This window comes from Taudactylus pleione, unplaced genomic scaffold (assembly GCF_031769625.1).
Source record: "Taudactylus pleione unplaced genomic scaffold, aTauple2 ptg000484l, whole genome shotgun sequence".
In the NCBI taxonomy this organism is placed as follows: domain Eukaryota; kingdom Metazoa; phylum Chordata; class Amphibia; order Anura; family Myobatrachidae; genus Taudactylus; species Taudactylus pleione.
Window position 1 is genome coordinate 4,807,267 of NW_028284886.1, and position 21,090 is coordinate 4,828,356.

Genomic DNA, 21,090 nt, shown 5'->3' on the forward strand with positions numbered 1-21,090 from the left:
CCTCTTAGTGATACACTATAACACTGCATCCAGCTCTTTGCTCTTAGTGATACACTATAACACTGCTTCCAGCTCTTTGCTCTTAGTGATACACTATAACACTGCCTCCAGCTCTTCGCTCTTAGTAATACACAAGAACAATGCTTCCAGCTGTTCACTCTTAGTGATACACTATAACACTGCTTCCAGCTCTTCGCTCCTAGTGATACATTTTAACACTGCTTCAAGCTCTTTGCTCTTAGTGATACACTAGAACACTGCTTCCAGCTGTTCACTCTTAGTGATACACTATAACACTGCAAGTCTCGATGGTCAAGACCATCGCGACAATCACCAGGCCGCTTGCAATAGCTGTTGGTTGTCACCCACAGCTATGCGAGTGGCCATGAGGCCGCACAAAAAACAACAAACGCCTGATTCAGATCGAGCGGTCTTTCAGAGCATCCGGCTCTAAATCAGGCCCTTAGTGAAATACTATAACACTGCCTCCAGCTCTTCCCTCTTAGTGATACACTATAACACTGCCTCCAGCTCTTCCCTCTTAGTGATACACTATAACACTGCCTCCAGCTCTTCCCTCTTAGTGATACACTATAACACTGCCTCCAGCTCTTCGCTCTTAGTGATACACTATAACACTGCCTCCAACTCTTCGCTCTTAGCGATACACTGTAACACTGCCTCCAGCTCTTCCCTCTTAGTGATACACTATAACACTGCCTCCAGCTGTTTGCGCTTAGTGATACACTATAACACTGCCTCCAGCTCTTCCCTCTTAGTGATACACTATAACACTGCCTCTAGCTCTTCCCTCTTAGTGATACACTATAACACTGCCTCCAGCTCTTTGCTCTTAGTGATACACTATAACACTGCTTCCAGCTCTTTCCTCTTAGTAATAGACTATAACACTGCCTCTAGATCTTTGCTCTTCGTGATACACTATAACACTGCTTCCAGCTGTTTGCTCTTAGTGATACACTATAACACTGCTTCCAGCTCTTTCCTCTTAGTGATACACTATAACACTGCCTCGAGCTCTTCGCTCTTAGTGATACACTACAACACTGCCTCTAGCTCTTCGCTCTTAGTGATACACTATAACACTTCCTCCAGCTCTTCGATCATAGTGATACACTATAACACTGCCTCCCGCTCTTCGATCTTAGTGATACACTATAACACTGCCTCCCGCTCTTCGATCTTAGTGATACACTATAACACTGCTTCCAGCTCTTCGCTCTTAGTGATACACTATAACACTGCTTCCAGCTCTTCGCTCTTAGTGATACACTATAACACTGCTTCTAGCTCTTCGCTCTTAGAGATACACTATAACACTGCTTCCAGCTCTTCGCTCTTAGTGATACACTATAACACTGCCTCCAGCTCTTCGCTCTTAGTGATACACTATAACACTGCCTCCAGCTCTTCCCTCTTAGTGATACACTATAACACTGCCTCCAGCTCTTCCCTCTTAGTGACACACTATAACACTGCCTCCAGCTCTTCCCTCTTAGTGATACACTATAACACTGCCTCCAGCTCTTCCCTCTTAGTCATACACTATAACACTGCCTCCAGCTCTTCGCTCTTAGCGATACACTATAACACTGCCTCCAGGTGTTCGCTCTTAGCGATACACCATAACACTGCCTCCAGCTCTTCCCTTTTAGTGATACACTATAACACTGCCTCCAGCTGTTTGCGCTTAGTGATACACTATAACACTGCCTCCAGCTCTTCCCTCTTAGTGATACACTATAACACTGCCTCCAGCTCTTCACTCTTAGTGATACACTATAACACTGCCTCCAGCTCTTCACTCTTAGAGATACACTATAACACTGCCTCCAGCTCTACGCTCTTAGTGATACACTATAACACTGCCTCCAGCTCTTCCCTCTTAGTGATACACTATAACACTGCCTCCAGCTTTTCGCTCTTAGTGATACACTATAACACTGCCTCCAGCTCTTAGTAATACACTATAACACTGCCTCCAGCTCATAGTAATACACTATAACACTGCTTCCAGCTCTTCGCTCTTATTGATAAACTATAACACTGCCTCCAGCTCTACGCTCTTATTGATACACTATAACACTGCCTCCAGCTCTTCCCTCTTAGTGATACACTATAAAACTGCCTCCAGCTGTTTGCTCTTAGTTATACACTATAACACTGATTCCAGCTGTTCGCTCTTAGTGATATATTATAACACTGCCTCCAGCTCTTCGCTCTTAGTGATACACTATAACACTGCCTCCAGCTCTTCGCTCTTAGTGATACACTATAACACTGCCTCCAGCTCTTCCCTCTTAGTGATACACTATAACACTGCCTCCAGCTCTTCCCTCTTAGTGATATACTATAACACTGCCTCCAGCTCTTCCCTCTTAGTGATACACTGTAACACTGCCTCCAGCTCTAAGCTCTTAGTGATACACTATAACACTGCCTCCAGCTCTTAGTAATACACTATAACACTGCCTCCAGCTCATAGTAATACATTATAACACTGCATCCAGCTCTTCGCTCTTATTGATACACTATAACACTGCCTCCAGCTCTACGCTCTTATTGATACACTATAATACTGCCTCCAGCTCTTCCCTCTTAGTGATACACTATAACATTGCCTCCAGCTGTTCGCTCTTAGTGATACACTATAACACTACCTCCAGCTCTATGCTCTTTGTGATACACTATAACACTGCTTCTAGCTGTTCACTCTTAGTGATACACTGTAAAACTGCCTCCAGCTCTTAGCTCTTAGTGATACACTATAACACCGCCTCCAGCTGTTCGCTCTTATTGCTACACTATAACACTGCCTCCAGCTAATCACTCTTAGTGATACACTATAACACTGCCTCCAGCTCTTCGCTCTTAGTGATACACTATAACACTGCCTCCAGCTCTTTGCTCTTAGTGAAACACTATAAAACTGCTTCCAGCTCTTTCCTCTTAGTAATAGACTATAACACTGCCTCTAGATCTTTGCTCTTAGTGATACACTATAACACTGCTTCCAGCTGTTTGCTCTTAGTGATACACTATAACACTGCTTCCAGCTCTTTCCTCTTAGTGATACACTATAACACTGCCTCGAGCTCTTCGCTCTTAGTGATACACTACAACACTGCCTCTAGCTCTTCGCTCTTAGTGATATACTATAACACTGCCTCCAGCTCTTCACTCTTAGTGATACACTATAACACTGCCTCCAGCTCTTCCCTCTTAGTGATACACTATAACACTGCCTCCAGCTCTTCCCTCTTAGTGATACACTGTAACACTGCCTCCAGCTCTTCCCTCTTAGTGATACACTGTAACACTGCATCCAGCTCTTTCCTCTTAGTGACACACTATAACACTGCTTCCAGCTCTTTGCTCTTAGTGATACACTATAACACTGCTTCCAGCTCTTTGCTCTTAGTGATACACTATAACACTGCCTCCAGCTCTTCGCTCTTAGTAATACACAAGAACAATGCTTCCAGCTGTTCACTCTTAGTGATACACTATAACACTGCTTCCAGCTCTTCGCTCTTAGTGATACATTATAACACTGCTTCCAGCTCTTTGCTCCTAGTGATACACTAGAACACTGCTTCCAGCTGTTCACTCTTAGTGATACACTATAACACTGCAAGTCTCGATGGTCAAGACCATCGCGACAATCACCAGGCCGCTTGCAATAGCTGTTGGTTGTCACCCACAGCAATGCGAGTGGCCATGAGGCCGCACAAAAAACAACAAACGCCTGATTCAGATCGAGCGGTCTTTCAGAGCATCCGGCTCTAAATCAGGCCCTTAGTGATATACTATAACACTGCCTCCAGCTCTTCCCTCTTAGTGATACACTATAACACTGCCTCCAGCTCTTCCCTCTTAGTGATACACTATAACACTGCCTCCAGCTCTTCCCTCTTAGTGATACACTATAACACTGCCTCCAGCTCTTCGCTCTTAGTGATACACTATAACACTGCCTCCAGCTCTTCGCTCTTAGTGATACACTGTAACACTGCCTCCAGCTCTTCCCTCTTAGTGATACACTATAACACTGCCTCCAGCTGTTTGCGCTTAGTGATACACTATAACACTGCCTCCAGCTCTTCCCTCTTAGTGATACACTATAACACTGCCTCCAGCTCTTCACTCTTAGTGATACACTATAACACTGCCTCCAGCTCTAAGCTCTTAGTGATACACTATAACACTGCCTCCAGCTCTTCCCTCTTAGTGATACACTATAACACTGCCTACAGCTCTTAGTAATACACTATAACACTGCTACCAGCTCTTCTCTCTTAGTAATATACAATAACACTGCCTCCAGCTTTTCACTATTAGTGATGCACTATAACACTGATTCCAGCTGTTCGCTCTTAGTGATATATTATAACACTGCCTCCAGCTCTTCCCTCTTAGTGATACACTGTAACACTGCCGCCAGCTCTTCGCTCTTAGTGATACACTATAACACTGCCTCCAGCTCTTCCCTCTTAGTGATACACTATAACACTGCCTCCAGCTCTTCCCTCTTAGTGATACACTATAACACTGCCTCCAGCTCTTCCCTCTTAGTGATACACTGTAACACTGCCTCCAGCTCTAAGCTCTTAGTGATACACTATAACACTGCCTCCAGCTCTTAGTAATACACTATAACACTGCCTCCAGCTCATAGTAATACACTATAACACTGCTTCCAGCTCTTTCCTCTTAGTGATACACTATAACACTGCCTCGAGCTCTTCGCTCTTAGTGATACACTACAACACTGCCTCGAGCTCTTCGCTCTTAGTGATACACTATAACACTGCCTCCAGCTCTTCCCTCTTAGTGATACACTATAACACTGCCTCCAGCTCTTCCCTCTTAGTGATATACTATAACACTGCCTCCAGCTCTTCCCTCTTAGTGATACACTATAACACTGCATCCAGCTCTTTCCTCTTAGTGATACACTATAACACTGCTTCCAGCTCTTTGCTCTTAGTGATACACTATAGCACTGCCTCCAGCTCTTCGCTCTTAGTAATACACAAGAACAATGCTTCCAGCTGTAAACTCTTAGTTATACACTATAACACTGCTTCCAGCTCTTCGCTCTTAGTGATACTTTATAACACTGCTTCCAGCTCTTTGCTCTTAGAGATACACTAGAACTTCCAGCTGTTCACTCTTAGTGATACACTATAACACTGCAAGTCTCGATGGTCAAGACCATCGAGACAATCACCAGGCCGCTTGCAATAGCTGTTGGTTGTCACCCACAGCTATGCGAGTGGCCATGAGGCCGCTCAAAAAACAAAAAACGCCCGATTCAGATCGAGCGGTCTTTCAGAGCATCCGGCTCTAAATCAGGCCCTTAGTGATATACTATAACACTGCCTCCAGCTCTTCCCTCTTAGTGATACACTATAACACTGCCTCCAGCTCTTCCCTCTTAGTGATACACTATAACACTGCCTCCAGCTCTTCCCTCTTAGTGATACACTATAACACTGCCTCCAGCTCTTCGCTCTTAGTGATACACTATAACACTGCCTCCAGCTCTTCGCTCTTAGCGATACACTGTAACACTGCCTCCAGCTCTTCCCTCTTAGTGATACACTATAACACTGCCTCCAGCTGTTTGCGCTTAGTGATACACTATAACACTGCCTCCAGCTCTTCCCTCTTAGTGATACACTATAACACTGCCTCCAGCTCTTCACTCTTATTGATACACTATAACACTGCCTCCAGCTCTAAGCTCTTAGTGATACACTATAACACTGCCTCCAGCTCTTCCCTCATAGTGATACACTATAACACTGCCTACAGCTCTTAGTAATACACTATAACACTGCTACCAGCTCTTCGCTCTTAATAATATACAATAACACTGCCTCCAGCTTTTCACTCTTAGTGATGCACTATAACACTGATTCCAGCTGTTCGCTCTTAGTGATATATTATAACACTGCCTCCAGCTCTTCCCTCTTAGTGATACACTGTAACACTGCCTCCAGCTCTAACCTCTTAGTGATACACTATAACACTGCCTCCAGCTCTTAGTAATACACTATAACACTGCCTCCAGCTCATAGTAATACACTATAACACTGCATCCAGCTCTTCGCTCTTATTGATACACTATAACACTGCCTCCAGCTCTACGCTCTTATTGATACACTATAACACTGCCTCCAGCTCTTCCCTCTTAGTGATACACTATAACACTGCCTCCAGCTGTTCGCTCTTAGTGATACACTATAACACTACCTCCAGCTCTACACTCTTAGTGATACACTATAACACTGCTTCTAGCTGTTCAATCTTAGTGATACACTGTAAAACTGCCTCCAGCTGTTCGCTCTTATTGATACACTATAACACTGCGTCCAGCTCTACGCTCTTATTGATACACTATAACACTGCCTCCAGCTATTCACTCTTAGTGATACACTATAACACTGCCAACAGCTCTTCGCTCTTAGTGATACACTATAACACTGCCTCCAGCTCTTTGCTCTTAGGGATACACTATAACACTGCTTCCAGCTCTTTTCTCTTAGTAATAGACTATAACACTGCCTCTAGATCTTTGCTCTTAGTGATACACTATAACACTGCATCCAGCTGTTTGCTCTTAGTGATACACTATAACACTGCTTCCAGCTCTTTCCTCTTAGTGATACACTATAACACTGCCTCCAGCTCTTTGCTCTTAGTGATACACTACAACACTGCCTCCAGCTCTTCGCTCTTAGTGATACACTATAACACTGCCTCCAGCTCTTCGATCTTCGTGATACACTATAACACTGCCTCCAGCTCCTCGATCTTAGTGATACACTATAACACTGCCTCCAGCTCCTCGATCTTTGTGATACACTATAACACTGCCTCCAGCTCCTCGATCTTAGTGATACACTATAACACTGCCTCCAGCTCCTCGATCTTAGTGATACACTATAACACTGCCTCCAGCTCCTCGATCTTAGTGATACACTATAACACTGCCTCCCGCTCTTCGATCTTAGTGATACACTATAACACTGCCTCCCGCTCTTCGATCATAGTGATACACTATAACACTGCTTCCCGCTCTTCGATCTTAGTGATACACTATAAGACTGCCTCCCGCTCTTCGATCTTAGTGATACACTATAACACTGCTTCCAGCTCTTCGCTCTTAGTGATACACTATAACACTGCTTCCAGCTGTTCGCTCTTAGTGATAGACTATAACACTGCTTCCAGCTCTTCGCTCTTAGAGATACACTATAACACTGCTTCCACCTCTTCGCTCATAGTGATACACTATAACACTGCCTCCAGCTCTTCCCTCTTAGTGATACACTATAACACTGCCTCCAGCTCTTCACTCTTAGTGACACACTATAACACTGCCTCCAGCTCTTCCCTCTTAGTGATACACTATAACACTGCCTCCAGCTCTTCGCTCTTAGCAATACACTATAACACTGCCTCCAGCTGTTCGCTCTTAGCGATACACTATAACACTGCCTCCAGCTCTTCCCTCTTAGTGATACAATATAACACTGCCTCCAGCTGTTTGCGCTTAGTGATACACTATAACACTGCCTCCAGCTCTTCCCTCTTAGTGATACACTATAACACTGCCTCCAGCTCTTCACTCTTAGTGATACACTATAACACTGCCTCCAGCTCTTCACACTTAGTGATACACTATAACTCTGCCTCCAGCTCTACGCTTTTAGTGATAAACTATGACACTGCCTCCAGCTCTTCCCTCTTAGTGATACACTATAACACTGCCTCCAGCTCTTCGCTCTTAGTGATACACTATAACACTGCTTCCAGCTCTTTCCTCTTAGTGATACACTATAACACTGCCTCGAGCTCTTCGCTCTTAGTGATACACTACAACACTGCCTCTAGCTCTTCGCTCTTAGTGATACACTATAACACTTCCTCCAGCTCTTCGATCATAGTGATACACTATAACACTGCCTCCCGCTCTTCGATCTTAGTGATACACTATAACACTGCCTCCCGCTCTTCGATCTTAGTGATACACTATAACACTGCTTCCAGCTCTTCGCTCTTAGTGATACACTATAACACTGCTTCCAGCTCTTCGCTCTTAGTGATACACTATAACACTGCTTCTAGCTCTTCGCTCTTAGAGATACACTATAACACTGCTTCCAGCTCTTCGCTCTTAGTGATACACTATAACACTGCCTCCAGCTCTTCGCTCTTAGTGATACACTATAACACTGCCTCCAGCTCTTCCCTCTTAGTGATACACTATAACACTGCCTCCAGCTCTTCCCTCTTAGTGACACACTATAACACTGCCTCCAGCTCTTCCCTCTTAGTGATACACTATAACACTGCCTCCAGCTCTTCCCTCTTAGTCATACACTATAACACTGCCTCCAGCTCTTCGCTCTTAGCGATACACTATAACACTGCCTCCAGGTGTTCGCTCTTAGCGATACACCATAACACTGCCTCCAGCTCTTCCCTTTTAGTGATACACTATAACACTGCCTCCAGCTGTTTGCGCTTAGTGATACACTATAACACTGCCTCCAGCTCTTCCCTCTTAGTGATACACTATAACACTGCCTCCAGCTCTTCACTCTTAGTGATACACTATAACACTGCCTCCAGCTCTTCACTCTTAGTGATACACTATAACACTGCCTCCAGCTCTACGCTCTTAGTGATACACTATAACACTGCCTCCAGCTCTTCCCTCTTAGTGATACACTATAACACTGCCTCCAGCTCTTCGCTCTTAGTGATACACTATAACACTGCCTCCAGCTCTTAGTAATACACTATAACACTGCCTCCAGCTCATAGTAATACACTATAACACTGCTTCCAGCTCTTCGCTCTTATTGATAAACTATAACACTGCCTCCAGCTCTACGCTCTTATTGATACACTATAACACTGCCTCCAGCTCTTCCCTCTTAGTGATACACTATAAAACTGCCTCCAGCTGTTTGCTCTTAGTTATACACTATAACACTGATTCCAGCTGTTCGCTCTTAGTGATATATTATAACACTGCCTCCAGCTCTTCGCTCTTAGTGATACACTATAACACTGCCTCCAGCTCTTCGCTCTTAGTGATACACTATAACACTGCCTCCAGCTCTTCCCTCTTAGTGATACACTATAACACTGCCTCCAGCTCTTCCCTCTTAGTGATACACTATAACACTGCCTCCAGCTCTTCCCTCTTAGTGATACACTGTAACACTGCCTCCAGCTCTAAGCTCTTAGTGATACACTATAACACTGCCTCCAGCTCTTAGTAATACACTATAACACTGCCTCCAGCTCATAGTAATACATTATAACACTGCATCCAGCTCTTCGCTCTTATTGATACACTATAACACTGCCTCCAGCTCTACGCTCTTATTGATACACTATAACACTGCCTCCAGCTCTTCCCTCTTAGTGATACACTATAACATTGCCTCCAGCTGTTCGCTCTTAGTGATACACTATAACACTACCTCCAGCTCTATGCTCTTTGTGATACACTATAACACTGCTTCTAGCTGTTCACTCTTAGTGATACACTGTAAAACTGCCTCCAGCTCTTAGCTCTTAGTGATACACTATAACACCGCCTCCAGCTGTTCGCTCTTATTGCTACACTATAACACTGCCTCCAGCTAATCACTCTTAGTGATACACTATAACACTGCCTCCAGCTCTTCGCTCTTAGTGATACACTATAACACTGCCTCCAGCTCTTTGCTCTTAGTGAAACACTATAAAACTGCTTCCAGCTCTTTCCTCTTAGTAATAGACTATAACACTGCCTCTAGATCTTTGCTCTTAGTGATACACTATAACACTGCTTCCAGCTGTTTGCTCTTAGTGATACACTATAACACTGCTTCCAGCTCTTTCCTCTTAGTGATACACTATAACACTGCCTCGAGCTCTTCGCTCTTAGTGATACACTACAACACTGCCTCTAGCTCTTCGCTCTTAGTGATATACTATAACACTGCCTCCAGCTCTTCACTCTTAGTGATACACTATAACACTGCCTCCAGCTCTTCCCTCTTAGTGATACACTATAACACTGCCTCCAGCTCTTCCCTCTTAGTGATACACTGTAACACTGCCTCCAGCTCTTCCCTCTTAGTGATACACTGTAACACTGCATCCAGCTCTTTCCTCTTAGTGACACACTATAACACTGCTTCCAGCTCTTTGCTCTTAGTGATACACTATAACACTGCTTCCAGCTCTTTGCTCTTAGTGATACACTATAACACTGCCTCCAGCTCTTCGCTCTTAGTAATACACAAGAACAATGCTTCCAGCTGTTCACTCTTAGTGATACACTATAACACTGCTTCCAGCTCTTCGCTCTTAGTGATACATTATAACACTGCTTCCAGCTCTTTGCTCCTAGTGATACACTAGAACACTGCTTCCAGCTGTTCACTCTTAGTGATACACTATAACACTGCAAGTCTCGATGGTCAAGACCATCGCGACAATCACCAGGCCGCTTGCAATAGCTGTTGGTTGTCACCCACAGCAATGCGAGTGGCCATGAGGCCGCACAAAAAACAACAAACGCCTGATTCAGATCGAGCGGTCTTTCAGAGCATCCGGCTCTAAATCAGGCCCTTAGTGATATACTATAACACTGCCTCCAGCTCTTCCCTCTTAGTGATACACTATAACACTGCCTCCAGCTCTTCCCTCTTAGTGATACACTATAACACTGCCTCCAGCTCTTCCCTCTTAGTGATACACTATAACACTGCCTCCAGCTCTTCGCTCTTAGTGATACACTATAACACTGCCTCCAGCTCTTCGCTCTTAGTGATACACTGTAACACTGCCTCCAGCTCTTCCCTCTTAGTGATACACTATAACACTGCCTCCAGCTGTTTGCGCTTAGTGATACACTATAACACTGCCTCCAGCTCTTCCCTCTTAGTGATACACTATAACACTGCCTCCAGCTCTTCACTCTTAGTGATACACTATAACACTGCCTCCAGCTCTAAGCTCTTAGTGATACACTATAACACTGCCTCCAGCTCTTCCCTCTTAGTGATACACTGTAACACTGCCTACAGCTCTTAGTAATACACTATAACACTGCTACCAGCTCTTCTCTCTTAGTAATATACAATAACACTGCCTCCAGCTTTTCACTATTAGTGATGCACTATAACACTGATTCCAGCTGTTCGCTCTTAGTGATATATTATAACACTGCCTCCAGCTCTTCCCTCTTAGTGATACACTGTAACACTGCCGCCAGCTCTTCGCTCTTAGTGATACACTATAACACTGCCTCCAGCTCTTCCCTCTTAGTGATACACTATAACACTGCCTCCAGCTCTTCCCTCTTAGTGATACACTATAACACTGCCTCCAGCTCTTCCCTCTTAGTGATACACTGTAACACTGCCTCCAGCTCTAAGCTCTTAGTGATACACTATAACACTGCCTCCAGCTCTTAGTAATACACTATAACACTGCCTCCAGCTCATAGTAATACACTATAACACTGCTTCCAGCTCTTTCCTCTTAGTGATACACTATAACACTGCCTCGAGCTCTTCGCTCTTAGTGATACACTACAACACTGCCTCGAGCTCTTCGCTCTTAGTGATACACTATAACACTGCCTCCAGCTCTTCCCTCTTAGTGATACACTATAACACTGCCTCCAGCTCTTCCCTCTTAGTGATATACTATAACACTGCCTCCAGCTCTTCCCTCTTAGTGATACACTATAACACTGCATCCAGCTCTTTCCTCTTAGTGATACACTATAACACTGCTTCCAGCTCTTTGCTCTTAGTGATACACTATAGCACTGCCTCCAGCTCTTCGCTCTTAGTAATACACAAGAACAATGCTTCCAGCTGTAAACTCTTAGTTATACACTATAACACTGCTTCCAGCTCTTCGCTCTTAGTGATACATTATAACACTGCTTCCAGCTCTTTGCTCTTAGAGATACACTAGAACTTCCAGCTGTTCACTCTTAGTGATACACTATAACACTGCAAGTCTCGATGGTCAAGACCATCGCGACAATCACCAGGCCGCTTGCAATAGCTGTTGGTTGTCACCCACAGCTATGCGAGTGGCCATGAGGCCGCTCAAAAAACAAAAAACGCCCGATTCAGATCGAGCGGTCTTTCAGAGCATCCGGCTCTAAATCAGGCCCTTAGTGATATACTATAACACTGCCTCCAGCTCTTCCCTCTTAGTGATACACTATAACACTGCCTCCAGCTCTTCCCTCTTAGTGATACACTATAACACTGCCTCCAGCTCTTCCCTCTTAGTGATACACTATAACACTGCCTCCAGCTCTTCGCTCTTAGTGATACACTATAACACTGCCTCCAGCTCTTCGCTCTTAGCGATACACTGTAACACTGCCTCCAGCTCTTCCCTCTTAGTGATACACTATAACACTGCCTCCAGCTGTTTGCGCTTAGTGATACACTATAACACTGCCTCCAGCTCTTCCCTCTTAGTGATACACTATAACACTGCCTCCAGCTCTTCACTCTTATTGATACACTATAACACTGCCTCCAGCTCTAAGCTCTTAGTGATACACTATAACACTGCCTCCAGCTCTTCCCTCATAGTGATACACTATAACACTGCCTACAGCTCTTAGTAATACACTATAACACTGCTACCAGCTCTTCGCTCTTAATAATATACAATAACACTGCCTCCAGCTTTTCACTCTTAGTGATGCACTATAACACTGATTCCAGCTGTTCGCTCTTAGTGATATATTATAACACTGCCTCCAGCTCTTCCCTCTTAGTGATACACTGTAACACTGCCTCCAGCTCTAACCTCTTAGTGATACACTATAACACTGCCTCCAGCTCTTAGTAATACACTATAACACTGCCTCCAGCTCATAGTAATACACTATAACACTGCATCCAGCTCTTCGCTCTTATTGATACACTATAACACTGCCTCCAGCTCTACGCTCTTATTGATACACTATAACACTGCCTCCAGCTCTTCCCTCTTAGTGATACACTATAACACTGCCTCCAGCTGTTCGCTCTTAGTGATACACTATAACACTACCTCCAGCTCTACACTCTTAGTGATACACTATAACACTGCTTCTAGCTGTTCAATCTTAGTGATACACTGTAAAACTGCCTCCAGCTGTTCGCTCTTATTGATACACTATAACACTGCGTCCAGCTCTACGCTCTTATTGATACACTATAACACTGCCTCCAGCTATTCACTCTTAGTGATACACTATAACACTGCCAACAGCTCTTCGCTCTTAGTGATACACTATAACACTGCCTCCAGCTCTTTGCTCTTAGGGATACACTATAACACTGCTTCCAGCTCTTTTCTCTTAGTAATAGACTATAACACTGCCTCTAGATCTTTGCTCTTAGTGATACACTATAACACTGCATCCAGCTGTTTGCTCTTAGTGATACACTATAACACTGCTTCCAGCTCTTTCCTCTTAGTGATACACTATAACACTGCCTCCAGCTCTTTGCTCTTAGTGATACACTACAACACTGCCTCCAGCTCTTCGCTCTTAGTGATACACTATAACACTGCCTCCAGCTCTTCGATCTTCGTGATACACTATAACACTGCCTCCAGCTCCTCGATCTTAGTGATACACTATAACACTGCCTCCAGCTCCTCGATCTTTGTGATACACTATAACACTGCCTCCAGCTCCTCGATCTTAGTGATACACTATAACACTGCCTCCAGCTCCTCGATCTTAGTGATACACTATAACACTGCCTCCAGCTCCTCGATCTTAGTGATACACTATAACACTGCCTCCCGCTCTTCGATCTTAGTGATACACTATAACACTGCCTCCCGCTCTTCGATCATAGTGATACACTATAACACTGCTTCCCGCTCTTCGATCTTAGTGATACACTATAAGACTGCCTCCCGCTCTTCGATCTTAGTGATACACTATAACACTGCTTCCAGCTCTTCGCTCTTAGTGATACACTATAACACTGCTTCCAGCTGTTCGCTCTTAGTGATAGACTATAACACTGCTTCCAGCTCTTCGCTCTTAGAGATACACTATAACACTGCTTCCACCTCTTCGCTCATAGTGATACACTATAACACTGCCTCCAGCTCTTCCCTCTTAGTGATACACTATAACACTGCCTCCAGCTCTTCACTCTTAGTGACACACTATAACACTGCCTCCAGCTCTTCCCTCTTAGTGATACACTATAACACTGCCTCCAGCTCTTCGCTCTTAGCAATACACTATAACACTGCCTCCAGCTGTTCGCTCTTAGCGATACACTATAACACTGCCTCCAGCTCTTCCCTCTTAGTGATACAATATAACACTGCCTCCAGCTGTTTGCGCTTAGTGATACACTATAACACTGCCTCCAGCTCTTCCCTCTTAGTGATACACTATAACACTGCCTCCAGCTCTTCACTCTTAGTGATACACTATAACACTGCCTCCAGCTCTTCACACTTAGTGATACACTATAACTCTGCCTCCAGCTCTACGCTTTTAGTGATAAACTATGACACTGCCTCCAGCTCTTCCCTCTTAGTGATACACTATAACACTGCCTCCAGCTCTTCGCTCTTAGTGATACACTATAACACTGCCTCCAGCTCTTAGTAATACATTATAACACTGCTACCAGCTCTTCGCTCTTAGTAATATACAATAACACTGCCTCCAGCTTTTCACTCTTAGTGATGCACTATAACACTGCCTCCAGCTCTTCGCTCTTAGTGATACACTATAACACTGCCTCCAGCTCTTCGCTCTTAGTGATACACTATAACACTGCCTCCAGCTCTTCCCTCTTAGTGATACACTATAACACTGCCTCCAGCTCTTCCCTCTTAGTGATACACTGTAACACTGCCTCCAGCTCTAAGCTCTTAGTGATACACTATAACACTGCCTCCAGCTCTTAGTAATACACTATAACACTGCCTCCAGCTCTTAGTAATACACTATAACACTGCTTCCAGCTCTTCGCTCTTATTGATACACTATAACACTGCCTCCAGCTCTACGCTCTTATTGATACACTATAACACTGCCTCCAGCTCTTCCCTCTTAGTGATACACTATAACACTGCCTCCAACTGTTCGCTCTTAGTGATACACTATAACACTACCTCCTGCTCTTTGCTCTTAGTATACACTATAACACTGCTTCTAGCTGTTCACTCTTAGTGATACACTGTAAAACTGCTTCCAGCTCTTCGCTCTTAGTGATACACTATAACACTGCTTCCAGCTCTTTGCTCTTAGTGATACACTATAACACTGCCTCCAGCTCTTCGCTCTTAGTAATACACAAGAACAATGCTTCCAGCTGTTCACTCTTAGTGATACACTATAACACTGGTTCCAGCTCTTCGCTCTTAGTGATACATTATAACACTGCTTCTAGCTCTTTGCTCTTAGTGATACACTAGAACACTGCTTCCAGCTGTTCACTCTTAGAGATACACTATAACACTGCAAGTCTCGATTGTCAAGACCATCGCCACAATCACCAGGCCGCTTGCAATAGCTGTTGGTTGTCACCCACAGCTATGCGAGTGGCCATGAGGCCGCACAAAAAACAACAAACGCCCGATTCAGATCGAGTGGTCTTTCAGAGCATCCGGCTCTAAATCAGGCCCTTAGTGATATACTATAACACTGCCTCCAGCTCTTCCCTCTTAGTGATACACTATAACACTCCCTCCAGCTCTTCCCTCTTAGTGATACACTATAACACTGCCTCCAGCTCTTCCCTCTTAGTGATACACTATAACACTGCCTCCAGCTCTTCGCTCTTAGTGATACACTATAACACTGCCTCCAGCTCTTCGCTCTTAGCGATACACTGTAACACTGCCTCCAGCTCTTCCCTCTTAGTGATACACTATAACACTGCCTCCAGCTGTTTGCGCTTAGTGATACACTATAACACTGCTTCCAGCTCTTCGCTCTTATTGATACACTATAACACTGCCTCCAGCTCTACGCTATTATTGATACACTATAACACTGCCTCCAGCTCTTCCCTCTTAGTGATACACTATAACACTGCCTCCAACTGTTCGCTCTTAGTGATACACTATAACACTACCTCCTGCTCTTTGCTCTTAGTATACAGTATAACACTGCTTCTAGCTGTTCACTCTTAGTGATACACTGTAAAACTGCTTCCAGCTCTTCGCTCTTAGTGATACACTATAACACTGCTTCCAGCTCTTTGCTCTTAGTGATACACTATAACACTGCCTCCAGCTCTTCGCTCTTAGTAATACACAAGAACAATGCTTCCAGCTGTTCACTCTTAGTGATACACTATAACACTGGTTCCAGCTCTTCGCTCTTAGTGATACATTATAACACTGCTTCTAGCTCTTTGCTCTTAGTGATACACTAGAACACTGCTTCCAGCTGTTCACTCTTAGAGATACACTATAACACTGCAAGTCTCGATTGTCAAGACCATCGCCACAATCACCAGGCCGCTTGCAATAGCTGTTGGTTGTCACCCACAGCTATGCGAGTGGCCATGAGGCCGCACAAAAAACAACAAACGCCCGATTCAGATCGAGTGGTCTTTCAGAGCATCCGGCTCTAAATCAGGCCCTTAGTGATATACTATAACACTGCCTCCAGCTCTTCCCTCTTAGTGATACACTATAACACTCCCTCCAGCTCTTCCCTCTTAGTGATACACTATAACACTGCCTCCAGCTCTTCCCTCTTAGTGATACACTATAACACTGCCTCCAGCTCTTCGCTCTTAGTGATACACTATAACACTGCCTCCAGCTCTTCGCTCTTAGCGATACACTGTAACACTGCCTCCAGCTCTTCCCTCTTAGTGATACACTATAACACTGCCTCCAGCTGTTTGCGCTTAGTGATACACTATAACACTGCCTCCAGCTCTTCCCTCTTAGTGATACACTATAACACTGCCTCCAGCTCTTCACTCTTAGTGATACACTATAACACTGCCTCCAGCTCTAAGCTCTTAGTGATACACTATAACAATGCCTCCAGCTCTTCCCTCTTAGTGATACACTATAACACTGCTACCAGTTCTTCGCTCTTAGTAATATACAATAACACTGCCTCCAGCTTTTCACTCTTAGTGATGCACTATAACACTGATTCCAGCTGTTCGCTCTTAGTGATATATTATAACAATGCCTCCAGCTCTTCCCTCTTAGTGATACACTGTAACACTGCCTCCAGCTCTAAGCTCTTAGTGATACACTATAACACTGCCTCCAGCTCTTAGTAATACACTATAACACAGCCTCCAGCTCATAGTAATACACTATAACACTGCTTCCAGCTCTTCGCTCTTATTGATACACTATAACACTGCCTCCAGCTCTACGCTCTTATTGATACAATATAACACTGCCTCCAGCTCTTCCCTCTTAGTGATACACAATAGCACTGCCTCCAGCTGTTCGCTCTTAGTGATACACTATAACACTACCTCCAGCTCTACGCTCTTAGTGATACACTATAACACTGCTTCTAGCTGTTCACTCTTAGTGATACACTGTAAAACTGCCTCCAGCTCTTCGCTCTTAGTGATAAACTATAACACCGCCTCCAGCTGTTCGCTCTTATTGATACACTACAACACTGCCTCCAGCTCTTCGCTCTTAGTGATACACTGTAACACTGCCTCCAGCTCTTCCCTCTTAGTGATACACTATAACACTGCCTCCAGCTCTTCCCTCTTAGTGATACACTATAACACTGCCTCCAGCTCTTCCCTCTTAGTGATACACTATAACACTGCCTCCAGCTCTTCCCTCTTAGTGATACACTATAACACTGCCTCCAGCTCTTCCCTCTTACTGATACACTATAACACTGCCTCCAGCTCTTCCCTCTTAGTGATACACTATAACACTGCCTCCAGCTCTTCGCTCTTAGTGATACACTATAACACTGCCTCCAGCTCTTCCCTCTTAGTGGTACACTATAACACTGGCTCCAGCTCTTCGCTCTTAGTGATACACTATAACACTGCCTCCAGCTCTTCCCTCTTAGTGATACACTATAACACTGCCTCTAGCTCTTAGTGATACACTATAACACTGCCTCCAGCTCTACGCTCTTAGTGATACACTATAACACTGCCTCCAGCTGTTCGCTATTAGTGATACACTATAACACTGCCTCCAGCTCTTCGCTCTTATTGATACACTATAACACTGCCTCCAGCTGTTCGCTCTTAGTGATACACTATAACACTGCCTCCAGCTCTTCCCTCTTAGTGATACACTATAACACTGCCTCCAGCTCTTCGCTCTTAGTGATACACTATAACACTACCTCCAGCTGTTCTCTCTTAGTGATACACTATAACACTGCCTCCAGCTGTTCGCTATTAGTGATACACTATAACACTGCCTCCGCTCTACGCTCTTATTGATACACTATAACACTGCCTCCAGCTCTACGCTCTTATTGATACACTACAACACTGCCTCCAGCTCTTCACTCTTAGTGATACACTACAACACTGCCTCCAGCTCTTCGCTCTTAGTGATACACTACAACACTGCCTCCAGCTCTTCGCTCTTAGTGATACACTACAACACTGCCTCCAGCTCTTCGCTCTTAGTGATACACTACAACACTGCCTCCAGCTCTACGCTCTTAGTGATACACTGTAACACTGCCTCCAGCTCTTCGCTCGTAGTGATACACTATAACACTGCCTCGAGCTCTTCGCTCTTAGTGATACACTATAACACTGCATCCAGCTCTTCGCTCTTAGTGATACACTATAACACTGCCTCCAGCTCTTCGCTCGTAGTGATACACTGTAACACTGCCTCCAGCTCTTCGCTCTTAGTGATACACTGTAACACTGCCTCCAGCTCTTCCCTCTTAGTGATACACTGTAACACTGCCTCCAGCTCTTCCCTCTTAGTGATACACTATAACACTGCCTCCAGCTCTTCCCTCTTAGTGATACACTATAACACTGCCTCCAGCTCTTCCCTGTTAGTGATACACTATAACACTGCCTCCAGCTCTTCCCTCTTACTGATACACTATAACACTGCCTCCAGCTCTTCCCTCTTAGTGATACACTATAACACTGCCTCCAGCTCTTCGCTCTTAGTGATACACTATAACACTGCCTCCAGCTCTTCCCTCTTAGTGGTACACTATAACACTGGCTCCAGCTCTTCGCTCTTAGTGATACACTATAACACTGCCTCCAGCTCTTCACTCCTAGTGATACACTATAACACTGCCTCCTGCTCTTCCCTCTTAGTGATACACTATAACACTGCCTCTAGCTCTTAGTGATACACTATAACACTGCCTCCAGCTGTTTGCTCTTAGTGATACACTATAACACTGCCTCCAGCTCTACGCTCTTACTGATACACTATAACACTGCCTCCAGCTGTTCGCTATTAGTGATACACTATAACACTGCCTCCAGCTCTACGCTCTTATTGATACACTATAACACTGCCTCCAGCTCTTCGCTCGTAGTGATACACTATAACACTGCTTCTAGCTGTTCACTCTTATACCCCTTTTACACCAGAGCAAAAACCTGGGTTTTTGCTGGGTCTACCCAGGTCGCAGCTCAGTGTAAATGGGTCCCTGAAAAATAACCTGGGTCAAGTGACCCTGCAATCCAACCCAGGTAGCTACCAGGGTTGGACCCAGGATGGACCCGGGTAATGGGGCAGTGTAAACGGTGCAACCCGGGTTATCTGACCTGGGTCATGCCTAAAATGAGCTGATTGGTGGCTGTGGAGCAGTCACCTCCCACTTTTAATGACCTCACAGGTTTAGCAGGGCAGACCTGAGTTCAGTGTGAACAGGGCTGACCTGGGAGTAACCCAGATGAAAGGTGCAGTGTAAATGGGTTTGACCTGGGTCTGACCAGGGTTGGAACCATGTCCAAAAACCCAGGTCGGACCTGGGTTTTTGGTGGAAAAGAGGTATTAGTGATACACTGTAACAATGCCTCCAGCTGTTTGCTCTTAGTGATACACTATAACACTGCTTCCAGCTCTTTCCTCTTAGTGATACACTATAACACTGCCTCTAGCTCTTCTCTCTTAGTGATACACTATAACACTGCCTCGAGCTCTTCGCTCTAAGTGATACACTATAACACTGCCTCCAGCTCTTCGCTCTTAGTGATACACTACAACACTGCCTCCAGCTCTTCGCTCGTAGTGATACACTATAACACTGCCTCCAGCTCTTCGCTCTTAGTGATACACTATAACACTGCCTCCAGCTCTTCGCTCTTAGTGATACACTGTAACACTGCCTCCAGCTCTTCGCTCGTAGTGATAGACTATAACACTGCCTCCAGCTCTTCCCTCTTAGTGATACACTATAACACTGCCTCCAGCTCTTCGCTCTTAGTGATACACTATAACACTGCCTCCAGCTCTTCGCTCGTAGTGATACACTATAACACTGCCTCCAGCTCTTCCTTCTTAGTGATACACTATAACACTGCCACCAGCTCTTCCCTCTTAGTGATACACTATAACACTGCCTCCAGCTCTTCCCTCTTAGTGATACACTATAACACTGCCTCCAGCTCTTCCCACTTACTGATACACTATAACACTGCCTCCAGCTCTTCCCTCTTAGTGATACACTATAACACTGCAAGTCTCGATTGTCAAGACCATCGCCACAATCACCAGGCCGCTTGCAATAGCTGTTGGTTGTCACCCACAGCTATGCGAGTGGCCATGAGGCCGCACAAAAAACAACAAACGCCCGATTCAGATCGAGCGGTCTTTCAGAGCATCCGGCTCTAAATCAGGCCCTTAGTGATATACTATAACACTGCCTCCAGCTCTTCCCTCTTAGTGATACACTATAACACTCCCTCCAGCTCTTCCCTCTTAGTGATACACTATAACACTGCCTCCAGCTCTTCCCTCTTAGTGATACACTATAACACTGCCTCCAGCTCTTCGCTCTTAGTGATACACTATAACACTGCCTCCAGC